At 51.7% G+C, this 23,798-nt stretch overlaps 1 protein-coding gene and 1 long non-coding RNA gene across 2 annotated transcripts in view; one reads left to right on the forward strand and one right to left on the reverse strand.

The window, feature by feature from the left end:
• Positions 1 to 23,798, reverse strand: part of RTN2 (reticulon 2) — a 51,793-nt gene that overhangs the window by 4,547 nt on the left and 23,448 nt on the right. The window lies entirely within an intron of this gene.
• Positions 7,902 to 15,776, forward strand: LOC109549968 (uncharacterized). The gene is made up of 3 exons (XR_002176366.3): positions 7,902 to 12,598; positions 12,964 to 13,034; positions 13,603 to 15,776. It is a non-coding gene; the product is annotated as an uncharacterized lncRNA (long non-coding RNA).

Here is a 23,798-nt window from a genome sequence, read left to right on the forward strand (position 1 = left end):
ACACACGTATTTCTCACCAGCAACAGGACTGAGGCATCTTGGGGGCAGAGAAATGGACACAACCGGCCAACCATCAGGCCACAACTGTCCCCCTCTCCACTTGCCATGGCTCCTTGCATGCTGTTCCCACTCCCTAGAATGCCTTTCCCTGCCTCCCCAGTCTTAAGAACTCATGCTCCTCAGGGACCTGGTGCTAAAGGCAATGCCTCACAAATGAAAACTCTGTGACCCATTGGACTGGGTACCCCATGAGGGCAGGGCCAGGCCCTTCTCATTCATCACCATGTCCCCAGCACTGCCCAGCACAAGATAGGGCTCTGGAGAAGTTAACTGCATGAATAAGAAGTGTTGGTAATAAAATAAAATGACGTTTCCCAAACTATAATAGCAAATGTTTATTGTATGCTACATGCCAGGTGTGAGTCAGGGAGTTATTTCCTATGGGTCTCACTACAACCTTAGGAGGGAGGTACTTTTATTATTTTCATCATCACCAACCCCATGTTAGAGATGACGAAACTGAGACTCAGAGAATACCTTGCTTGTAGTCAGAGCTGTCTCTCGAACCAGGTCCCATGGCCCCAGAGGTGTTCAGTTCCCCAGATACTGTCTCTAGGCCCTATAGAACCCAAAGGTAAGGAGTGATTCTTAAAGTGCAGTCCACAGAACCTTGGGGGGTTCCCCAGCACTCTTTCAAGAGGTCCCCAAGGTCAAAATGATTATCATAATAATACTAAAACACCTCCCTTTTTTCACTCTCACTCTCTCCTGAGTGTTCAATGCAACCTGCAAAATATCACAACAGACTGAGCACCCAAGCAGAGGTGAAGACCCAGTTATCTTCTGTTGAACCAAACATTAAAGTGGGGGACTTCCCTGGTGGCACAGTGGTTAAGAATCCGCTTGCCAATGCAGGGGACATGGGTTCGTTCGAGCCCTGGTCCGGGAAGATCCCACATGCCAGGCAGCAACTAAGCCCATGTAGCACAACTACTGAGCCCACGTGCCACAACTACTGAAGCCCGCGCACCTAGAGCCTGTGCTCCGCACAAAAGAAGCCACTGCAATGAGAAGCCCGCGCACCACAACAAAGAGTAGCCCCCACTCACTGCAACTAGAGAAAGCTTGCGCACAGCAACAAAGACCCAATGCAGGCAAAAAATAAATTAATTAAAAAAAAAAAACCTATAATGAGATACTACTTCACATCCATTAGGATGGCTAAAGTTTAAAAAAATTAAATAAAATCTTTTCTAAAAGTAAATAATAAAAATAAAATAAAATATTCTGTTGAGGGACTTTCCTGGCAGTCCAGTGGTTAGGACTCTGCACTTCCACTGCAGGGGGCATGGGTTCGATCCCTGGTCAGGGAACTAAGATCCCACATGCCGGGCAGCGTGGCCAAAAACATACAAAAAGTTTGTCGATTCTCTTAGTTTTCCTTTGAAATGATCCAAATGTTAGTTTTATGTCTTGCCTTCCCATCTTTACATCTCATTTTTCTTGTCTTATAGCATTTGCAAAGACTTTCAGGACAACGTCAAATGGCAAAGTTGATCAATTCTCACATACTCCATATCACAGCCTTCTGAGATCTTATTTTGTTATCCCTATTTTATAGAAGGAGAAACTGGTTGGTTTCTATTTTATAGAAGGAGAAACTAAACAAGGTTAGTCTCTTGACCAAGGCCACAAAGCAAGGAAGCAAAGAAACCAGGACTCCAACAAAAGCTTATGTTTTCAACCACTGCCTTAAGAGAAAATTCAATAGTCACCCTGTATTTCTTTAACAGGCAAAATACCCTGTGAGATTCCACAGTGACCCCTGGATCTGGAATGAGGTTCTGGAGACCTGAGTTCTGGTTCTGGCTCTGCCTTCTTTCTGAGCCTGTTTCCTGCTGTGAGACAGAAGCTGAAAGCCACAGAAACTCTGTCTTCAGGGTGGAAGGAGACAGGCCCCTAAACAGACTGTATTTGTTTCCTGTGGCTGCCTAACAAATTACCACAAACTTCGTGGTTTAAAACAAGAGAAATTTATTCCCTTACAGCTCTGGAGGCCAGAAATCCTAAAGCAAGGTATCAGCAGGGCCACACTCCCTCTGAATTTTCTCGGGGAAGATTCTTCCTTGCCTTTTCCAGCCTCTGGTGGCCCCAGGTGTTCCTGGGTGGCCCCATCACTCTCATCTCTCCCTCCAACTTCACATGGCCGTCTCTTCTCCTATCTGTGTCCAATCTCCCTCTGCCTTTCTCTTGTAAGGACACTTGCCATTGGGTTTAGGGCCCACTTGGATAATCCAGGGTGATATCATCTCGAGATCCTAACCTTAATTATATCCGCAGAGACTCTGTTTCCAAATAAGTTCCCACTGACAGGTCTCAGGTGGACTTATCTTGGGTGGGGGGAAGGGCACACCATTCAACCCACTACACAGATCAAAACAGAAAAATGAGAACAGGACAATACGTGGCAGAGTTTAGACTGGGAGGTGTCCAAAGCTTTGTCATTGCACACGCCCGTTCCAGTGGAGAATGTTGAAGCATTTGCCCTTGAGAGCCCAGAGTGGTCTGTGCGTCCTACCTGTGGCGGTTAGAAGTCCCGTGTGTCCCCCATGTTCTGGACATCTTCCACAAGGATGGGAAGGCTTTTTTTTTTTTTTTTTCCGGTACGCGAGCCTCTCACCACTGTGGCCTCTCCCGTTGCGGAGCACAGGCTCCGGACGCGCAGGCTCAGCGGCCATGGCTCAGGGGCCCAGCCGCTCCGCGGCACGTGGGATCTTCCCGGACTGGGGCACGAACCCGTGTCCCCCTGCATCGTCAGGCGGACTCTCAACCACTGCGCCACCAGGGAAGCCCAGGATGGGAGGTCTTTAAGGGAGTTTTTCATTCTTCAACTGTTAATGTGGAGTCGAGAGATTTTCTCTTTCACAAAATGCCAAATAATAATAAAAATCAACACCCATACAGCACTTAATATGTGCCCTGTTCTAAGTGTTTAAATATCTATTAACTCGGGCTTCCCTGGTGGCGCAGTGGTTGAGAGTCCGCTTGCCGATGCAGGGGACACGGGTTCATGCCCCGGTCCGGGAAGATTCCACATGCCGCGGAGCAGCTGGGCCCCTGAGCCATGGCCCCTGAGCCGTGGCCGCTGAGCCTGCGCGTCCGGAGCCTGTGCTCCGCAATGGGAGAGGCCACAACAGTGAGAGGCCCGCGTACCGCAAAAAAAAATAAAATAATAATCTATTAACTCCTTTAATCCTCACAAAAAACCCTCTGATGTCTTGCTGGTGATTCTCCTTTCATAGCAGAATAAACTGAGGTGCAGAGAGGCTGGAGTGGCAGTTTGGAAGTTCCAGAGCTTGAACCCCACAGTCTGGCTTCAGAGTCTAGGATCTTAACCTTAAGCCATGCTGTCACCTGGAGGTACACTGTCCCATGTTAAAGCTGGACTTTGAGGAAGCCATACTCCCAGATCCGTGGTCAGGCACCGTCTACTGCCGTGATGTCCAATATGGCAGCCACTTGGCTACACGTGGCTTTTAAGCACTTGAAACATGGCTGGTCCAAAATGAGATGTGTCATGAGTGTAAAATCCACACCAGATTTCATAGACTTAGCGTGATTAAAAAGAATGTAACTATCTCATTTAAAAAACTGATGAGGGACTTCCCTGGTGGAGCAGTGGTTAAGAATCTGCCTGCCAACGCAGGGGACATGGGTTCGAGCCCTGGTCCGGGAAGATCCCACATGCCGCGGAGTAACTAAGCCCGTGCGCCACAACTACTGAGCCTGCACTCTACAGCCCACGAGCCACAACTACTGAAGCCCACGTGCTGAGAGCCCGTGCTCCGCAACAAGAGAAGCCACCGCAATAAGAAGCCCGCGCACCACAACGAAGACCCAACGCAGCCATAAATAAATAAATTTATAAAGAAAAAAAACGGCTGACATTGACTACGTATGAAATAATATCTTGCATCTATAAATAAATAAATTTATAAAGAAAAAACTGCTGACATTGAGTATGTATGAAATAATATTTTGCATCTATCTGGTTAAATAAAATACAGGAACAAATTATTTTCACCTGTTTCTTTTGGTTTTTTTTTTTTAGTGTGGCTACTAGGGCATTTAAGCTTGAATATGTGGCTAGTGTCCTATTTCTTGTGGACAGTGCTGGCCCATGGAATTTGCTGTCTCTCCATCTGGGAGGACATCAGATGCTGGAGCGCCATGTGTTCCGGGGCCGCTGAGCCTCGGGATTTCTTGGGATGTTCTGGAACAATCCATGTCAGAAGCATATTCAAACAGAGCAACTGATGCTCATGTCAAAGATGTGGCCTTAAAGAACACTCTCAAATCCCTGCCTCCACCAGACCCAGGTGAAGAAGCTACTTAACCGAGAGAGACCACAGTGCCAGGCAGTACTTTGTGGCCACTTGGTATATGGAGTATATTTTTTATTCATAAATTATATACATGTGTGCCTCTACTGAGAGTGTTATAAAATAAAAACTTCCAAAACAGAGATAAAGTACTCATGGGTGAGCCAGGCTGCGTGAGATCACAAGTTCAAATCCTGACTCTGTCCCCTCCCTAGCTGTGATTCCTTCCAGGAGTCCCAGTTTCTTCATCCAGAAACTGGAAGTGTTTGTCCCTGTGCCCTGAGGGCTGTTGGGGGAACTCAGTGAGACGCTGCGTGCAAAGGGCCCGACATGTGGTCAGGGCCCGACATGTGGTCAGAGCCCGACATGTGGTCAGGGGCCGACACGTAGTCAGGCAGAGAATGAGCTACAACAGTGACCAGGTTTCTTGAGAGGCGGGGGCCCTGCTTAGGTCGGAGGGAGTCATGCCAGGTTTCTCAGCGGAGGGGATAGCTATGTTGTACCTCAAAGCATGGAAAAACAGTCACTAGGTGGAGAAGGATGGGAAAGGTATTTGGGCAGAGGGAGCCGAATGTTCAAGTCGGGAGGTATGAACAATGCATTTGGGGAAAGGCAAGCTGTTTGAGTATTGTTAGAGGGCAAAGTGAATGTGTGCTGGGGAAAGGGGTGGGGGGCAAGAGATGGGGTTGAAGAAAGCAACAGGCCACGGAAGGCCTCGTAGGTCACAGGACTAGAGCACTGGGGAATCGTAGCAGGCTCTGAGCAGGGGAGAGACCTGACAGGAGTAGGTTTGTGGTTTAGCAAAATCCTTCTAGATGGGAAGGGGCAGAACTGGGGCAGGAAACCAGGGATGAGTATAGACATGAAGGATGAAGTGGGGAAAAGGGACCAAATAGACAACTGGACCAGCGTAAGGAGGGGGAGGAAGGAGAATATATAAAATCTTTAAAAGATAGAATGGAGATGAGTGATGGGTTATGGGAGGTAAGGGGAGGAAGGTACCAGGAGGAGGCCTAGAACTCTGGCCCAGGAGACAGGGTCTATGTGGGACTACGCCTGAGCTGGGGACCCGGGAGAAGGAGGCACAGGTGTAGGAGGAAGCTGTTGAGGTCAGGGTGAAAATCTGTGGGACAACCGGAGGAAGGCATTCAAGAGGCTTCTAGACACATGGGTCTGGAGCACAGGAGAGACGGTGAAGCAGAGGCTGGGAGGCCGACAGAGCTCAGACAGGGCTGAAATCCTGACAGTGGGAGAAAGTGGAAGGTGCAGTAGGGTAACTTCACCATCAGCCAGTGATGACAGCAGAAAGTGGTCCTGCCCGGGACAGTAGCCTTGGTATCAGGTTCTCATCCTGGTCTGTACCTGGGGACAGGAAGATGAGCAGACCCAAAGTCCCCACAGGAGTGCCTGCCCAGTGGCGGGTAGAGGGCACAGATGTATGCAAGCAGTACATGCCTCCCTGGGGGCAGTGTGTAATGAATGGGTACTTCAGGGGGTACAGTGATCCATTCCCAAGGACTAGGGGCAGTGGAAAGTGTCAGGACCAGTTCCTGGTGGGGGGGGGCATAGAGAGGGAAAGCGAATTAACTGGGAGTCTCTCAGTTTCAAATGCAAACTAGTTTAAGGAAATGTATTGGTTCACATGATCAGAAGGTTGAGTACACCAGCTTCAGTTACAGCTTGATCCAGGAGCTCAAATGATGATATGAAGTCACTGTCCCATCTCTGGGTTTCATATTTCTCTGATTCTTTTTCCTCAGAAAGACTTTCCTTGAGGTAGCAAAGATAGCCCTAGCAGCTTTACGCTCACATCTCATCCTCTTAGCCACCCCAAAGGGAAGAAAGTGCTCCTAGCCAATGGTCCCATCATTCGTTGTCCTAAATGGGTCACATGCTCACCTCTGAACCAATCACTGTCGTCAACGGACAGCCCAACTGGAATACTGTGATTGGCTGGGCCTAGGACACGTGCCATTCCCTGGAAACGGAGGATGGGGTGAGCCCCAAGACAGCCAGGTGAACTGAAATTGAGAAAGCGGTGGTTTCCCAAAGAACAAGAAGAAGGCCGGCAAAACTGTAGATGCCCACGTGGCTGGGAGGAAAGGAAGGTTGGAAAACAGATTTTCTCATACGTTAATGGGGCGTGGGAATAGTACCTCACCTCTAAGGATTAGGGTGAGGATTCCATGAATTAACGCAGGTGAGACATTTAGTAGACTGCTAGGTAAACAGCAGGTGCTGGATAAAAGGTAGCTATTATTTAAAAACTAGTAATCAGTATTACTACTACTGATGATGAGTGTCTATGCTGGAAGAAATGAGCTCCCAGGCTCAGGAGGAGACCAAACTGGAACTGAACAATTTACGCAGTGAAAGCTCATGTAATCTACACTGTACAAGCTCAGTCCCCAACCGGTTCTTCTCCAGGCTTCTGTCTCCAGGTCTATGAAATGGGATGAGTGAGGGGACTGCATGAAACCAGAAGGTCATTTTAGAATGTCACCTCCTCAGAAAAAGGCCTTCCCTGACTACTCTTACCAAAGTATCCCCTTTATTATAATCTATTCTCCCATTTAATTTCCCTTACAGTGCTTACCCACAATCTGAAATCACCTTATTTATTTACTGTTTGTCTCCCCCATTAGAACGTCAGCCTCACGAGGGCAAGGATCTCTCTTCTGCCTTGTTCACTGCTGTGTTCCCAGCACCCAGCAAGCCCTTGATAATTACTTGTTGAATGACTAGATAAATACTGCTTATAAAAACAGAGTGCCTAGTTTTTTGATAGGTACTGGGTTCTCCATTAAGGGAAGTGTCCAAGCTGAAACCGAAAGAGCGTACCTTGCAATTCATGATGCAATCCAGTTCCTCTCCAGGCCTCAGTTTCCTCATTTATAAAATGGGTGTGTGGCGGAGGTTGGGGGTCTGGGGGTGTGTGAAGTCTTGGCCCAGCCCCTGCCTGCTATCCCCGCAGGAGCCACCAGAGGGCGCAGCGCCTCTGCCCAAAAGTCAGCGCTCAGCCGCTTGAGCCCGGTTGGATGCAGCCCGGTTGGATGCAGCCCGGTTGGATGCGTCCCGATAGTCCTGGAATATTCTGAGCCGCGCTGGCTTCCAGGCGTCCAGGAACCCAAGAGTTCGTGCGGATGGGGGCGGGGGGGTGTCCGCGCTCCTCGAAGTGGGGCGGTTGGGCGGGAGGTGACTCAGGCGCGCGGCCCCGGCCCCCAGTTCTCGCGAGGGAGCGCGCACGGCCTCTGGAACTCGCGCGGCGCCGCGTCCATTTTTACCCGAGCGCCGCTAAAAATAGTCCTCGCGCTAGGAGCTGAGCCCGAAATAGCGGCCTCCAGATAAGGCAGTGCGACTCAGCGCTTCCGGGGAGCGGAAGGGGGAGGCAGCGTGGGGCGGGGGGGCTGGGGGTGGGCCTGGGCTCGACTGGGCCTCGCCGCGCAGCCCCGGCCGGACGATCGGCCCCCGCCGTCGCCGCATTGACCCCAACCTGTCACCAGCCTCGAATCAGCACCCCCAATCCTCCATCCCCCCAATCCCCTGTCTCCTGGTACCCCGCATCCTCTGCTTCCCCTCCATTCTTCATCCCTGACCATTATCTACCTCCCCCTTCCCTATCCTAATCTTCACTCCTAGCCCTGCCGCCCCCTCCCCGAGTCCTCAACCTACTCTTCCCGAAGTCCTGTCCCTATTCTCCCTCCCCAGCCACAGCACGAATCTTGCGCCTCTCTGAATCCGCCCCCCCTTCCAGTTCTCAGCTCCACTTCTATGGGGGGGGGAGGATGGGGAGGTCACAGGAAGTCACACCAGACCAGCAAGCAGAGGGCTGGGGATGAGGCTCTGACTTCTTGCTTAGTTTCTACAGTGGATTGAGTGGGCTTAGTTCTGGGTCTTAGCCAGTTTCAGGGCTCATACTGTGCCCAGGATCAGGGATTCAGGCCTGGGCCAGGGTTGGGGCTCAGACTGGGGTCACGCAGGTCTATCACCAAGGTTGGGGTCACCAGAGTCAGGGCTCAGCCTGGCACCCACTGTTTAGTTCAACAAACCCAATTCTACTATGATTCTTCCCTCTCTTGCAAGTCAGTGATGGGACACGACAGCTCCAGGCAGTGGGAACAGCCCGGAACCCTGCTCCCTCTGGGCCTGCTCCCTCTTGCACTTGGATCTTCTGGGCACCTTCCCACTCTGATATCCTGTGACTTTTTCAGTGCCCACTCCAAGTATCAGCCTCAAGGGTCTTATACCGCATTTACCTGAGATTCAAAGTCTGCATCCTTCTAGTCTCAGAAATATCACAGGACAGAAACAGCCCTGACCTGTGTGAACCCAGGGAGCACAGTGTAGTAGACAGATGTTGCTTCGGTGAAAATTCAGGCAGAACTCTTTGGCTGTGGATGGAAGGCAGCCTCAAGTGGTGTCCCTGTCCCTAGTGGACACCAAGCTTTAGCCAGGTGTCCAACTGTTATGTTGTCTGGATGGGACTCGACTGCCAGGCAAAGGGACTGAGCTGGAGGATCCTTTAAGGCAAGAGGAATCATGTAGTTGGATGAAAGAATTAGGAGGCTGGAAAAGTCAGCAAGGACCAGACAGAAATGGGCCCCATGGGCCATGGTGAGGAGCCTGGACACACAGTGAGGAGCTCCCCCAAGGGCACTGGGGAGCCATGGCAGGTTCTGAGCAGGGGAGGGACAGAGGAAGGTTTAAATACCTTTCTGACTGCTTCCTTGAGGTAGACTGAGGAAGGGAGGGGGAAAGGAGGGGCCTGAACCTAGGTAGGAGTGGGAGGAGGGGAAAGAGGAGGAGAGAACAGATTTGAAAGTCAGTGAAGGGCTCCCCTGGTGGTGCAGTGGTTAAGAATCCGCCTGCCAATGCAGGGGACAGGGGTTCAAGCCCTGATCTGGGAAGATCCCACGCTTTGCAGAGCAAGTAATCTCTTGTGCTTCAACTACTGAAGCCTGTGCACCTAGAGCCTGTGCTCCCCAACAAGAGAAGCCAGTGCAATGAGAAGCCCGTGCACTGGAACGGGAGTAGCCCGTGCTCATCTCAAGTAGAGAGAGCTGGTGTGCAGCAATGAAGACCCAAGGCAGCCAAAAATTAATTAATTAAATGTTTTAAAAATTGGGGGAACATGTATTGGCAAATACAAGAGTATACATTGACAAAGTAAATTCTCTTCCTTCCTCTGATCCCCACTTCTCACTGTTAACTATTTCTTGTGTACCTTGGCCAGTAGGATTCATTGAGCTCTCACGATGTCCCCAGCCTGTGCTAAGCCCGTCACAGAAATGACATTGCTCAAATCACTCACCACCCAGTGTGTTGGCCAGGCACCATTGCTATACCCATTTTAGAGAAGTGAAGCCTGAGGCTTAGAGAAATGCAGGAATGTGTCCTATCAAGGGCCTGGCTTTGAAGGTTTTTCAAAATTGAAGGTATGGGAGCAGGTGAGATCAGAGAGGAAAAAGTCCAAAGGGCCAGAGCCCAGGGGACTAGAGGGGAGTGGCAGGGAGTTCAAGGGGGCTGCCTGGAGGAGGAGTGAGGAAAGCTAGGAAGGCACCTTCCAGAGCCTTCTGATGAAGGGCTTAGGTGGAAGTAAGTCACTCCGTTTGGGAGGCTGAGGTACCCCTGGCAGCAGGGCAGAACCCTCTCCTTAGGCCCCAGAGGTGTTCATAGGAAGAGACTGAGGCTGCTTGATGACATCTCAGGGACACGGTGATAGCACAGCTGGCTGTTATGACGTCTGAGTGATTCGCCACCTGCCTGTCATGACCAGCATCTCTAGTCATGCCCCATGGGGGGGATGAGGATGGGAGGAAGTGACAGGCCACAGGGGGTGGGGGTGACAGGGATGCAGTCATTTAGAGACCAGGGACTCAGCAGCTGAGAGATGTGTTCTGCCCCCTGCACTAGGGAAAGTTGGGTGAGAGGATCCACGTTTTGGTGTTCTGTTTAGTGAAGAAGGTCTAGTTTCAACAACGTTTGGCTGGGATGGAGTAGGTCTGGGCTCAGAATCAGGGGTCAGCCCAGAGGCTGCTGAGATCAGGGACATCTGTTTTGTTTGCTGCTGGGTCCCCATCACCTAGGACATAACTGGCACACAGTAGGGGCGCAATACATCTTTGTTGAATGACTGAATCAAATGAAAGCGGTCAGCACTCTCTGGGACTCAGTTTACCTTTTTGCCTAACAGCCCTGGCCATCAGGCCACCTCAGCCAATGGCGTTGCTAGGGATACCCCTCCCCACCTAGGGTCTCAGATCTCAGTCCTCGCTCCCGAGTGGGGTGGGGGTGAGCAAAAAAAGGAGTTAGTGCCTCTGATGGACTCCGCCCAAGTGTGATGTCACAAGCCGCTCCGGGATCCCGACCCGTGTCGCTCCCTTGGGATGGGGCGTGGAGAGGAACCCGGGAGTCCTAACTTCCGCCGCTCCCCGGGGCCTGGCACTGTTACATAACCCCCGACGTCGCGTCCCCAGGGATGTCGCCGGACGTCCTGGCCAGGCTGGGGACAATGCGCGGGGAGAGGCCCTCCCGCCAGGAGCCTGGAAGTGGCAAGGGCACCCTCTCCTCTGATTCACCCTTGTTTCCGGCCCGTTTAAGCCTCCTCCTCCTCAAGAATCCCTATCTCCCCCAAACTCTCTACCCTCACATCTTGTCCTCCCTAAATTTCACCTCTTTCCCCGAGCCTGGAAATATGTCCTCTACCCAAACTCCCTGCCCTCACACCAGTCCCCTGTGATTTCTGAATCCCCTAAACGTCCATTTTCCCACGCCCTCCTTCACTCACCCATCCGCGGGCCCCTCTACCGGGTCCCTCAAACTAGCCCCCACTTCCTACCCCGCCCCCGCCTTCCCAATCTCCTCCCTTGGCTCCCCCAAACTTCCCCCATCATCTGTCTCCCCCAAACCCCTTCCCACCTCCCTCAAACTGACCCCGAATACTCTTTCTCGTCCCTAATGCCAGCCCTCTCTTGTTTCCCCGAAACTGCCCCAGTATCTCTACTTCATTCCCGCCAAATCGGGTCCCCCATACCCTCCCGGCTCCAGACAGCCGCCGGGTCCCCCGGCCCCAGGCCCCCGGCCGCCCGCGCCCTTCGCCGGCCCGCTCCCAGGCCCGGCTCCGGTTCCCAGGCCGCCCTCCCGCGGTGGCCTAGAGACCCAGTTTGCAGCGGCAAAACATTGGTCTCCGGGCAACAGGCCCCGCCCGCCCCAGGGCGGCCAGCTGCGAGCCCAGCCGCGCCGAGGCCGAGACTGCGCGCGGAGGCGGGGCGGGCTCTCAGGGCAGGGGCCTTCGCCTCCGGAGGCCCGCAGGGCGCAGAAACCCGGGGAGACGGCAACGCGGAAGTAGAGGTTCAGGGCCCCGGAGCCAGAAAACCTCGAGAAATTCGTGGAGGCTGAAGCCACAGGGAGCTGTCTGGGGCGCAGTGATAAAGAGACCGCGCGACAAAGCAAACAAGGACCGGGCCCCGAAATAAACTCGGGGATGGCGAGGCTAAACACAGACACCCCACGGGTCCGCAGGGACGCCCCTGAAGGCAGGATAATCTGCCTCAGATCGTCTGGGCCATTGCGCTTCTGTCTCAGGGGCCTCCCTCTCTGACCCTCAGTTTCCGTATTTGTAAAATGGGTAGCGCCCAGCACAGAGGGCTGTCGTGACAGTAGGGCTGTCGTAAGGATTCAGTGAATTCACCGACCTGGAGCTCGTGGCACACTCCTGGCACATCCCATCCGTCATTCATTCGTTCAACAGATATTTATCGAGCACCCATTATGTGCCCTGCACTGTGGTAAGTGCTGGGAATTCAACAGAGAGCAAAACAAAGATCCCTGTCTTCGTGGGAGCTTCCACTTCGGGAGTGGGGAAGGAGGTGATGGACGATATAGAAGCACAAATTAGCACATTATGTAACACACTGGGAAGTGGTCATTGCCGGGGAGGTGGAGAGGGAGGGAGGGTTGGGGCAGCCGTTTTAAATAGGGTGGTCAGAGAAGGCCGACCTGAGAAGGTGATGCTTGAGCAAAGCCTGGAAGTTGGTGAGAGAGGAGCCTGCAGATATCCCGGCCAAGAGCATGCCCGTCAGAGGGAGAAGCGGGTGCAAAGGCCTTAAGGTGGGAACATGCCTGGTGTGTTGGATTCACAGCCGGAGGCCCATGTGGTTGGAGCAGAGAAAGCAAGGAGAGAGGGAGTGGCAGAGACACGGGGCCTGTGGGCCATGGTGAGCGCTTTGGTTTTTATTCTGAGTGAGTTAGGAGCCATGGGAAGGTTTTGAGCAAAAGAGGGACATGGACTGATTTTGATTTAAATAGCATCCCTCTGGCTGTATGTGGGGAATAGACTTTGGGAGGCCAGAGTGGAGGCAGGGAGACCAGTGAGGATCCCCAGGCAATCGTCCAGGCAAGAGGTGATGGTGACTTGGAAGGTGCAGCAGGGATCAGATTCTGGAAGTGTTTGAACATAGAGCTGTAGAATATGCTGACAGGCACATTCATGGCAAGCCCGCAGTAGATGGCATTAGTTACCATGATGTTAGGGGGTGCTCACAAAATCTTCATAGAAGTCCTTATCATCCCCATTTTACAGATGCAGAAACTGAGGCCCCAGGAGGTCACTCAACTTGCCCAAGGACTCAGCTCAGTCTGGCTCCAAAGACGGTACCCCTCTATTAGGTTGGCTATTCCCAAATCCAAAACACCCTCAGAGTCTGGAACTATACCTAAACTTATCCATGTGGGCCCCAGGACCCCTGGAGCTATATCCTCATCAACCACACCCAGTGGGCGTAGAAAGTGGTGGCCTGATGGAGAATGCTGCCTGACTGGTGTTCCGGTTGTCAGGTAGTCACCCATGCTGGCCCGGAACACTTGCTTAAAGGCAGGCATGTACATGTAGAGAGGGTACACCCAGAACCTCCCAGCCCAGCATCCGCTTCCCGCACTCAGTCCCAGCACTGGACCCAGACACACCCCAGTGCTGCCTGCAGTGACCTGTTTAATACAGTCACACACTCACAGGCAGATAGGTACGTGGCCCTCCCCCGTGGAGGTACCTTTTCAGGTGATGTGCAGCAAACGCAATTTCTGGCTTTATCTCTTTGTGTTTCCATATCTCTCGGTCTCTTTCTCTCTCTCTCTCTCTCTCTCTCTTTCTGTCTTGCTATCTTTGTCTCTCTCTGTCCCCACCCTGACCCCCAGATCTGTCTCTCTGACTCCTCACACTCAGGACCCTCTACCTGCAGGGGAAATCACTCTTCTCCCTGGCCACGTGTCTCCGCAGAACCTCACCTATTATGTGACATCAGAACCTGGCATCAGCCAACAAGGACCTACTGTATAGCAGAGAAAACTATACTCAATATTTTGTGATAATCTATAAGAGAAAAGAATCTGAAAAATATATATATATATAAACTGAATCACTTTGCTGTACACCTGAAACTAACACAACCTTGTAAATCAACTATACTTCAATTAAAAAAAACATTTAAAAAAAACTGGCATTGGGACACATGTGTGGAGGCCTCAGGTCAGCTGCTCAGAATTACTCAGGCAGGATCTCACACGTCATAATCCCTGCCACTTCTTTCTCTGAGATTCCGACCCACAGCTTTTGGGTGTGGGACTGGGGCAATCCACTTTTATCAAGCTCCCCAGGTGATGGGGACTTGCACTAGCTACTCCATCTAATTTTGCACAAAGGGAAGAGCAGAGGTCCAGAGAGCAGAGGAGCCATCCCAGCACCCCACAGCACTCAGCTGTGAGGGGCTTGGAGCTGTCCAGAATCGATGGGAACAAGTTTGGGAGTTAAATTAAATAATAAAAGAGAATCACAAAGACACAGAGGCAGACCCAGAAATGGATAAAGGCTCAGAGAAAGGGAAGTGGGAGGGGGGCAGAAATCCAGAAAGGGACTCAGGGGAACAGAGACACAGAGTGACAGAAATGCACAGAGATGGTGCCACAGAGACAGAGAGACAGGGTCAGAAAGATGCAGAGAGAAATTGGAGGCATATTAAGAGACAGAGACTGAGAGACAGACAGTCATTTCGGGGGATAGAGAGACCCCAAGAGGGGCACGTTTTCAACAGTATACATGTGGCCCACATTTTATAGGCTCTACTTCCTAGAAGCCACCAGTGCCGTAGTTTGACAATTGCAGGCTTACCAAGCCAGGTTCCCTCCCTAGGCCCTACATGTAGGATGCACGTTAAACACGTTTATATAACCTGCCCTCTGTGCAGAATCTAGGAGCTTTACATAACATAGCCCCATGAGTCATGCTGCAGACGTGGGGCAGTGACCTGACACGCCCAATGAGAGGGGACCCCTAACCCAGGACTGTTACCTGGAAGTGACTCTGTGAGAAGTGAGAGATCATAGGTTTCACTGAGGAGGACGTAGAGGGTCAGAGAGGGCAAGGCACTTGCTCTGGGGTCACACAGCCAGGGTCCAGTAGGACAAGAATTCCAACCTCATCTGCCTGATTCCATTGCCTTTGCACGCCAAGACACCAAGAAAGGCAATGACTGCCAATGCCCTGTGATGTGCTCCTTTACAGACTGGAGGAAATAATAAAAATATCAGTGATAATATGACAGCCCCCGTGTATTAAGCACGCTGTGCTGCAATAAGTACTTTACAAACACCATATCATTTATTCCAAATCCCAGTGAAGAAGGGACAGAACCCAGTTGTTAAATAACATAATTATACTTGTTATGTACGGAGCACTTACTATGTACTAAGTGCTTAACAGGATTTCATACACTCACAATTCTGGAGGCGGGTGATGTTTTCACTCCCAATTCAGGAAGGAAAGAGGCTCAGAAAAAGGAAGTTACAGGTCAAGGTCACAGAGTGGGTATTTGAACCCAGGGCTCTCTCTCCGTTTATTTCTGCCACCTACTGCCCCGTGGACGTGCGTGCCCACAAGTGCGCCTATGCACATGTGCAATCAACCTAACATCTTACACTAACATCTCAAAAACTTTAGTCCAAATATCAACAGCTCCTGCCTCGTATTCTTCCTCTACTCCAAGAGGGCATAACCCGGTCTCCAATCCCCTAAACCTCCCCGACACCTGGGGAGCAACCCTCTCCTCTCCCAGCAGCGCCTCAGTCCCGCGACGCGGTCCGAGCTGGAGCCAGTAAAGTGTTCCTGGCCCTTTAAGAGAAGGAACAGTCGGCCGGCGTTGCCCGGCAGCGCCACGGCGGTTGCCAGGCAACGTCAACAAACGACACGGCCACTGTCTCCGCACACCCCCCTCCCCCCGCCCGCGCCGACGCGGTGACGCGACGGGCTGTGGAACGCCGTCGCTTAGCAACGTGAAGGCTGTTTGTCCCGGGCCTGGCCGCGCGGCCGCACAGGGCGCAACCAGGACCAGCCCGGGCGGACAGACTGGCCGGCCGGGAGCCTGGTGGTGGGGGGTGGGGGGGCGCTGCGGTGATGGGAGCGGGGGAGAACCAGGTCCCCAAATTGCCGGTTTCCCTTTAGACAGCCGCCGTCTGCTTGTCACCAGCTCCTCCTGTCTGACCTGGGACCGCCTCCGCTGGGTATCTGTCCGTCTGCGCCCCCTCGTCCCAGGCATGTCTGTCTGTCCAGCATCTCCTGCGCCGTGGCTGTCTCATATTCCCCCAAACAATAACAACTGAAATAGATCCAAGCACTCTTCTCTGGCCTGCTGCTTTTGCCTCCGACTCCTGGGTTTCTGGGTGCACTGTTCCGTTTGGGGTCCCAACCAGTGGAGACAGGCACAGTGAACAACCTGTGCGCGCCCATACATACTCAGAGCCACAGCGCGAGAGCTCCCTCCCGTTCCTTTCCCCGCTCCCCTCGGGTTTTCTTTTCTTGCGTGTCTTTCTGGAGGCTCTTTCATCAGACAAGCAGCCCGAGGTCCTTCCATCCTGTGTCCAGGAAGCTGTCCACAGCTGGAAGGCTTTAATAGCTCATCCCCAACACACACCCCCGACACCCCCCATTCAGTAGCTTCATGTGACCAGGGCTGGGGCGAATGTCCAAGGAGAGAGAAGAAATTGGGTGTGTGACTGTGAATGGCTGTGACTGTTGGTGAGTGATTCTGTCGGTGACAATGTGTCTACCTGGGATTTCCTGTGTGAGAGCATGCTCAGGAAGGCTTCCTTCGTGTGTGAGAGCAACTGCTGGACTGAGTGAGTGGTTTCCCCAGTTTGCATTTGTGTATCTGGATGTATGGGTATTTGAGCCCTGCTGACTTATGTTCATGTATGTGTTCACGTGTGTGTACTTGTGAGAGTCTTTTTGTGTGGTCATACATGAAACAATGTGTGTGTAGGTACCTATGGATGTGTACGGTTTTGCCTCTAGCTTGCATTTCTGGCTGTGTGTGTATGTGTGTAGTTCTGGATCTCAATGTACGGTCATCTGTGTGTAACTATGCAGGTAACTGTTTGTCAGCCAGTTGTCTCTCACAGTTCTTTCCACAGTGTTTATCACAATTTTTCATTATATATTTGTTTGTTTACTGTCTCCCCAACTGGGCTGCGTGCCCCACGAGGGCAGGGCCCAGGGCTGTTGTGGTCACCACTGGGTCCCCAGCACTGCCCTGCACACAGTAGGTGCTCAGTAATTATTTGTTGAGCAAATGAATCAGTGACTCGCGTGTGTCCATGTCAAGTGCACACATTTGTGTAACTGTGTGAATGGTTCTGTGCTTCTGGGTGGCAGTCTCCTCTGTGTGCCTTCCAGCTTTGTAGCTGCATCTGGCTGTGTAGCTCTAATTTTCAGCACCCACCACACTGTGAAATATAGCAGAGCTTCAGTCAATATTTGTGGACTTGAACTGTATTAGCATTAGGACCTCTGTGTACCTCAGGTTTCTCATCTGTAAAATGGGAATAATTGTACTCACTCATGGGACTGCTGTGGGGAGTAAATGAGTTCATGTAGAGAACATTTGGAAAGTGCTCGGTACAGAATAAATGTTTACAAAATACCACACTTGACTGTCAGCAGTATTACTACTTCCTCTCTGTGTGCCCCTGTATGCATGTGTCCAGAATCCGAGCTACAGACTCAGGCGTGGTTCTGAGCTAGTGGGTACCAAAATACCTCTGTGTGTCAGTTTCCTTCCTACAAAATGGCAACAGGCCTCCTCCAGGGGTGGCTGTGACCAAATGAAGCTGTGTCTCTAAGTCTTGACCCTGGTGTAAGGACCTAGGGAGCGCTCAGTGTCTGCAAGGCCAATCATGATCATCACTGTGAAGCTCAGGTTCTGGGGAAGGCAGTGGAGGGGCAGAGTTTGGGGATGGGGAAAGTAGAGGTTCAAATCATTCAATGGGACTGGGAATGAGTAAAGTCCATGAGGGAAGAAAAGGCTGCAGCAGGCTGGCTGAAGGTCAGAATCCTGAAAGGACTTCCCTCAAGGGACGGTTTGGGGGCTAAGGATTAAAAGTAACTGGAACTGTTTGGAGAGCTGCCTGGAGGAACAGAAACCAGCCTGCGTCTTGCAGGCTGGTGGAATTTCGGGAGGGGGTAACGATAGCAATAATAATGTTGTACAGTGTTCAGGCTCTGATGGGCCTTTGTGAGGAATTTCTGTCTTGTTCTCAGCTCTGTCTCTGTTGCCTAGAGAGCCTGACACAGGGGAGGTGCTGAGAACATGTGTTTGAATGGCTGATTGAATGAATAAATGAATGAATGAATTTCATCCTACAATAACCTGTGAGTTCTGGTCTCCAGGGGAGGTCCTGGTGGGCTGCCACCAGGTGGGCCCCTAGTCTCTGAGATCTGCCTGGTGCCTGTCCCCAAGCCCGCTGTTCCCACAGCTCACGGGTGTGGAGGGTGTGGAGGGCGTGGAGGAGGCCGGGAAGGGAGGGTCAGGCTGCTGGCTGCCGGCCCTGGAGAGCTGCCCAGAGTGTCTGCAGGAGGGAGAGGGTAGCTCAGGCGCCTGAGTCACCTCGGAGAAACCCCGGCCGCATACCTGGCCGCTGACATCACCGGCCAGGGCACCCCCCAGTGGCCCAGACAAGCCGACTGAATCACAGGTGGAATTCAGCCACCCGGGGCGGCGCGGGCACGTGGCCCGCTGTGAACCCCCCCATGACACCCCCCCCCCCGTGTCCGTCTGGCTGCGGGGGCCGGGCAGGCCGCATTCGGGTCAGTGAGGGGGCGTGGGGCCTGAGTCAGGGACGGGGCAGCTCCAGCCTGAGACCACCCAGTCCAGCCGCAGGCGTCCTCAAGGTGCAGGAAGGGGAGGCGGGGGAGAGCCGGTGGGGAGGCCCCTGGGCCGTGAAGAGGAAGCCCGCTCGGGTATGACTGGGAGGCTGTGGGTTGTGGCCAGCAGCTGGTTGACCTGCTGGGGGTGGGATGGGGTCTGGGTGTTTGCGCAGAGAACAATGGAATCACCATACGTGCGCTCACGCATGCAAACACCCCAGAGCGGGGAGGCCCTGCCTCCGTCCACCCACAACTGTGAAGCCTCACCACCTGGGTTGTAACCGGCCCTCACTCCGCAGAAATCCACAGGTCAGGCAAGTTCCCTAAGGGCTCCTGGCCTCAGTTTACTCATCTGTTGAGTGGGGATAATAATAATTGCCATTGTAGCTTATACTTACAGGGAATATACTTTCTGCCAGGCACTGTTCTAGGCATTTTTACATACAACCTCATTTACTCCTCAAAATGCTGGGAAGGAGGTACTATTATTAACCCCGCTTTACAGATGAGGAAATTGAGGTCCAGAGAACTTAAGTTACTTGCCTGCTGTCACACAGCTAGTGCCCTCCTTATAATGGTATTGGAAGAGTTAAACAAGAAAATACAGTGGATCTGTATGTAGCACCTGGCACCTGTTTAGTTTTCTTAAGTGACTGCCAGCTATATTATTAATTCTACTCATATTATTTTCACTCAGAGTGCAGCTGGAAAGGTCTCCAAAACCGTTATCCGCACCACCTTGGTCCAGTCCTTCCTTTTAGCTTCCCACAGTCTCCTGCTTCCTCTTCTTTGTTCTTACATGTCTACAGTAGGGAGAGAGGGACTTTCCGGGACTCCCTCCTTATCTGAATCTTTTCAGGACTTGACAGTAGTCCAAACACCTCCACCAGGAAGTCCTCATGGTTTGCTCAGGCCTCCCTGAGCACTCCTGCCACCCAATGCCTGGAGTGGTTATAGTCAGTGATACACCACCACACTGTGAGGGTCTGGGTTGGGGTGGGTGAGAGGTTGGCCCCTACAAGAGAGAGGTTGGTCCACAGCGCACCTGGACCAGGGCCTGAGACAAGCCAGCATCTGAGGGTGGCCTCTACTTAGCTGTGTCTGCATGCCCGCACATGTGAAACTATGCGTGTGTGTAATTGTGAGCATACATGGGAAAGAGTGTACACGATAATGGGATCTGAGTGTGTGATGCTGTGTATCTGTGTGCCTTGTCCTGTAGGCATTTATGCAGATCTGAGCAAGACAGATATGTTTCCGTCCAAGGCAGTCTGTCAGAGTTTATGGATGAATAAATGAGTGGGTGGTGAAGATTCATTTAATCAACAAATATTTACTGAGCACCTGCTGAGTGCATGGCACGGTGCTGGGGACTTGGCCGTGACCTGGACAGCCTTGGCCCGGGCCTGAATAATAATACAGACCAGTGAAGAAGACCAGACTGTCCCCAGACAGTAATGAACCCAGAGAGGCAGAGAGGAGAGGGGGGCTCTCAGGGGGAGGGGTACTGACCCAGGGAGGGCTTCCTGGAGGAGGGGATACAGGAGCTGAGAACTGGAGGAAGAGAGTATGAGCTAGAGGGAGGAAAAAGGGGCATGCTCCAGGCAGAGGGAAGAGCACATACAAAGTCCCTGAAGACTAGGGAGAGAGACCACGGCATGTAGAACATGGCAAAGAGGAGGGGGAGGTAAGGCTGCAGCGGTCGGCCTAGGCCAGGTCATGCCGGACCTTGTGGGCTGTGGTGAGTGAGGAGTTTGAATGCAGGATGCAGGGGTATTGGGAGGGTCAAGCTAAGAGTTTCCAATCTGGACCACTCTGCTTCCTTGAAACACCACAGACACCCTCTCCAGGAGGCAACCAGGATTGCTCAGTGGGGAGTGGGCCCAGCCAGCCAGTAACACTCACTACTCAATGCTGGACATGGAGAAGCCAGCAGTTACTAACCACCTGGGCTCTACCCTCACGGAGGTCACAGCAGGACACACACCCAAACATGCACACCCCACTCCTCTCGTGCTTCAGAAATTCTCACAGACATTTCTTTTGGAGCCAGAGCCTTGGCATCACCCAGGGGCTGCATGGAAACACAAAAGACTATACCAGATGTGAGTTGTAACCAGATTCCCCAGCTTACTTGATTTCACATAACAGCTGAGAAGCACTGTTCTCAGGTTTAACCTCCCTGTGCCTCGGTTTGCTTCTCTGTACAATGGGGACAATAACTTACTTATGGGGCTGATGTGCTATGAGGATTAACCGAGATAATGCATGTGAACAGAGCTAAGTGTTTACTTTCCGTATCTTCCTCCTCATTTTTATTATGAAATTACAGAACTGGAAAGGACTTTCAGAGCCCATGGTCATCCAACCTTCTTGCTTTATGGATGGGGAAACTGAGGAATAGAGTAGCAAGGGTTTTGCCAAAAGAAGAATGGAAGAATGTGCTGAGGGCTCCCTTTGGCAGAGTTGGGTCCCCAGGGCTATTTACAGGATGCTGTGAGCAAACAGAGCTGGCACTGCCACCCCACCCCCAACAGGGGCAGAAGGCTGAGGGCTCTGCCTGCTCCCACACACACAGATCCAAGCCCTCGGGAGCCAGAGCAGGGGTCCTGCCCTCTCCCCTACACTCAAGTCCTCCTCCTCCTGGAAGTTCCCTGGGATTCAGCCTCATGGCAAGAGACTTGCCTTGCCCATGCCATGCTCTGGGGGCAAGGTGTTCACGTCCATGTGTATGTTTGAGTAAGACTCTGTGTGTGTGAGAGTGTGAGTGAGTGTGTGTGTGTGTGTGTGTGTGTGTCTCCAGGGCCAATTTTTACCTTAGGCCCTAGGGCCCATGATAATTTTAGAGGCCCATGAAAGTGTTTAATTTCTTTTAAAATCAAGGAAGAACTAAACTTCTAGGTCAAATGAAATGTTTTAATACTTAATATTTGTCTTTATACCAATGTAGTCATGATAAATAATTTTAAAGATGTCTTTATGGAGCAAGAGGCCCACAAAGGCAAAAGTGCCTGGACCCATGAAAGCTATAATGGGATCTTGTGTGTCTCTGCTTCTGGTCACGTCTCTATGAGAGTCTGCAAAGGTCACGGTTCTATGAGGGTCTGCAAAGGTCTGCATAGCTTTGTTTCAAAAACAAAATAAGGCCTTCCCTGGTGGCGCAGTGGTTAAGAATCCGCCTGCCAATGCAGGGGACACAGGTTTGAGCCCTCCTCCCAGAAGATCCCACATGCGGCAGAGCAACAAAGCCCTTAAGCCACAACTACTGAAGCCGGCGCGCTTAGAGCCCGTGCTCTGCAACAAGAGAAGCCACCACAATGAGAAGCCTGCGCAATGCAAGGAAGAGTAGCCCCCGCTTGCCGCAACTAGAGAAAGCCCGCACGCAGCAACGAAGACCCAATGCAGCCAAAAACAAAATAAATAACTTTTTTTTAAATTAAAAAACAAAACAAAACAAGTGCCTACAATGTGCCAGGCATGTTCCCGAAGCTTTACTGATATTCATTTCACATAATCCCCTCACCAGCCCCATGAGCTGGGCACTATTCCTGCCCTCCTTTCCCCAGTGAGGAAACTGAGGCTCCAGACATCACTAGCTCAAGTTCACCCAACTACTAAGTGGTGGGGCCAGAATGTAAGCCCAGGCCACCTAGATTCTGGGTCTGCCTGTCGGGGGTTGAATGTCCAATGTCTGCATGAGTGTGACCATCTGCATGTGGATATATCGACATATATAACTCATTTAATAATAATTAAAAGCAAAGGCTCTGAAGCCCTGCAGGCTACATTCTTATCCCAGCTCTGCCACTAATTTGCTGTGTGACTCTAGGCAAGTGACTTCACCTCTCTGGGCCTCCATTTCCTTGCCTGTAACATGATAGTTCCTACCTCATAGGAGTGTTGTGAGAATTAAATAAGTTAATATGAGTGCTCAGAAGAATTACTCTTGTTATTGTGTGTGAGGAACACCACGTGCATCTATAGTGAGGATGTGTGTGTCATGTGTGTTGGTAACCGTGTGAAGGTGTGTGTTTCTATCTGCAGGTGTGTGTGCGCGTGAAGCTGTTTCTCTGTGTGGCGGTGTGTGTTGCTGCTTGTGGGTGGATGTCTGAATGCCTGTGTGCCCCTGTGAGAATATGTGTGGATGTATGGGCCACCTGGGGCGGGGTGTGAAGGTCTTTGGGCAGCTAGGGTAGGTATTTGTGTGTCTCCTTTATTCCGTGGGAGAGGAGATGAGGGGCTTGGACAGGACAGGAATGAGGGGTCACTCCCTGTCTGATGCTGGGGCCGAGTCACTGCCTGCTGGTGGTTGCCGTGTCATCTCCTAGTCCCTATCCCTCCTCCCAGACTGGTTGCAGACAGAGGGGGCGTGGGGGAAGAGGTGTTTGAGGCTGGGCTTTTGTCTGGAAACCTCAGTCTCCCTGTATTGTCCCCCTGTCCCCTCAGCCTTCCAGGTCTCCCTACCCCTTCCCCACTATTGGGACAGAGAATCAAGACTCTCCTGGGAATTAGGAACCACCCAACCCCTCCAGCTTGGCTTCATACCTGCTGTGTGACCATGAGCCAGGCCGTCCCCCTCTCTGGGCCTGTGGGATTCAACAATTTTAAAGTGCTTCACCCTCTGTGCCCTGGCTGGGCCAGGCTCTGCACTGGGAGGCAAGGGCCAGGAAGTCAGGTTTCTGAAGCAGCTAGTGAGATCCTTACCAGTGGATGCCCAAGAGTTGGAGGCCGTGGTGTTTGAAATACCCTAATTAGACTCTTGAACTACATTTCCTAACTGGGTGGCTAGGTAAGCAGCTTTCCCCTCTGAGCCTGGGTTACAACAGTGTACGCTGTGAGCAGACAGGATAGGTCTGCAAAGCTTATAACTCCCCACCAATGGAACTGTCATTAAACAATCCCAACACCCAGGTTTTTCAGGGAGTTTCACTGAACCAGGCAGCTCTCAGAAGTCAGGAAGAGAATAGGAATCCTGGGTTTGAATTTCTTGATGGGATGGGATGAGATGGGATCTTGGGCAAGTCACAAACTCTCTATCATTTTCCTCTTCTATAAAATGAAGATTTTTCCTCCCTTAACCTTCCAAAGCTGTTTTAACGATTGTAAATCTTGTATTGAAAGGCTTAGTACAAGAGCCGGTATTTGGTAAGTGCTAAATACATGGCATTTATTATTACTATTTCATCATCATCATTATTATTACTATTATTATTAATTATGCCCCC

The sequence above is a fragment of the Tursiops truncatus genome, chromosome 19, assembly GCF_011762595.2.
Source record: "Tursiops truncatus isolate mTurTru1 chromosome 19, mTurTru1.mat.Y, whole genome shotgun sequence".
Classification (NCBI taxonomy): domain Eukaryota; kingdom Metazoa; phylum Chordata; class Mammalia; order Artiodactyla; family Delphinidae; genus Tursiops; species Tursiops truncatus.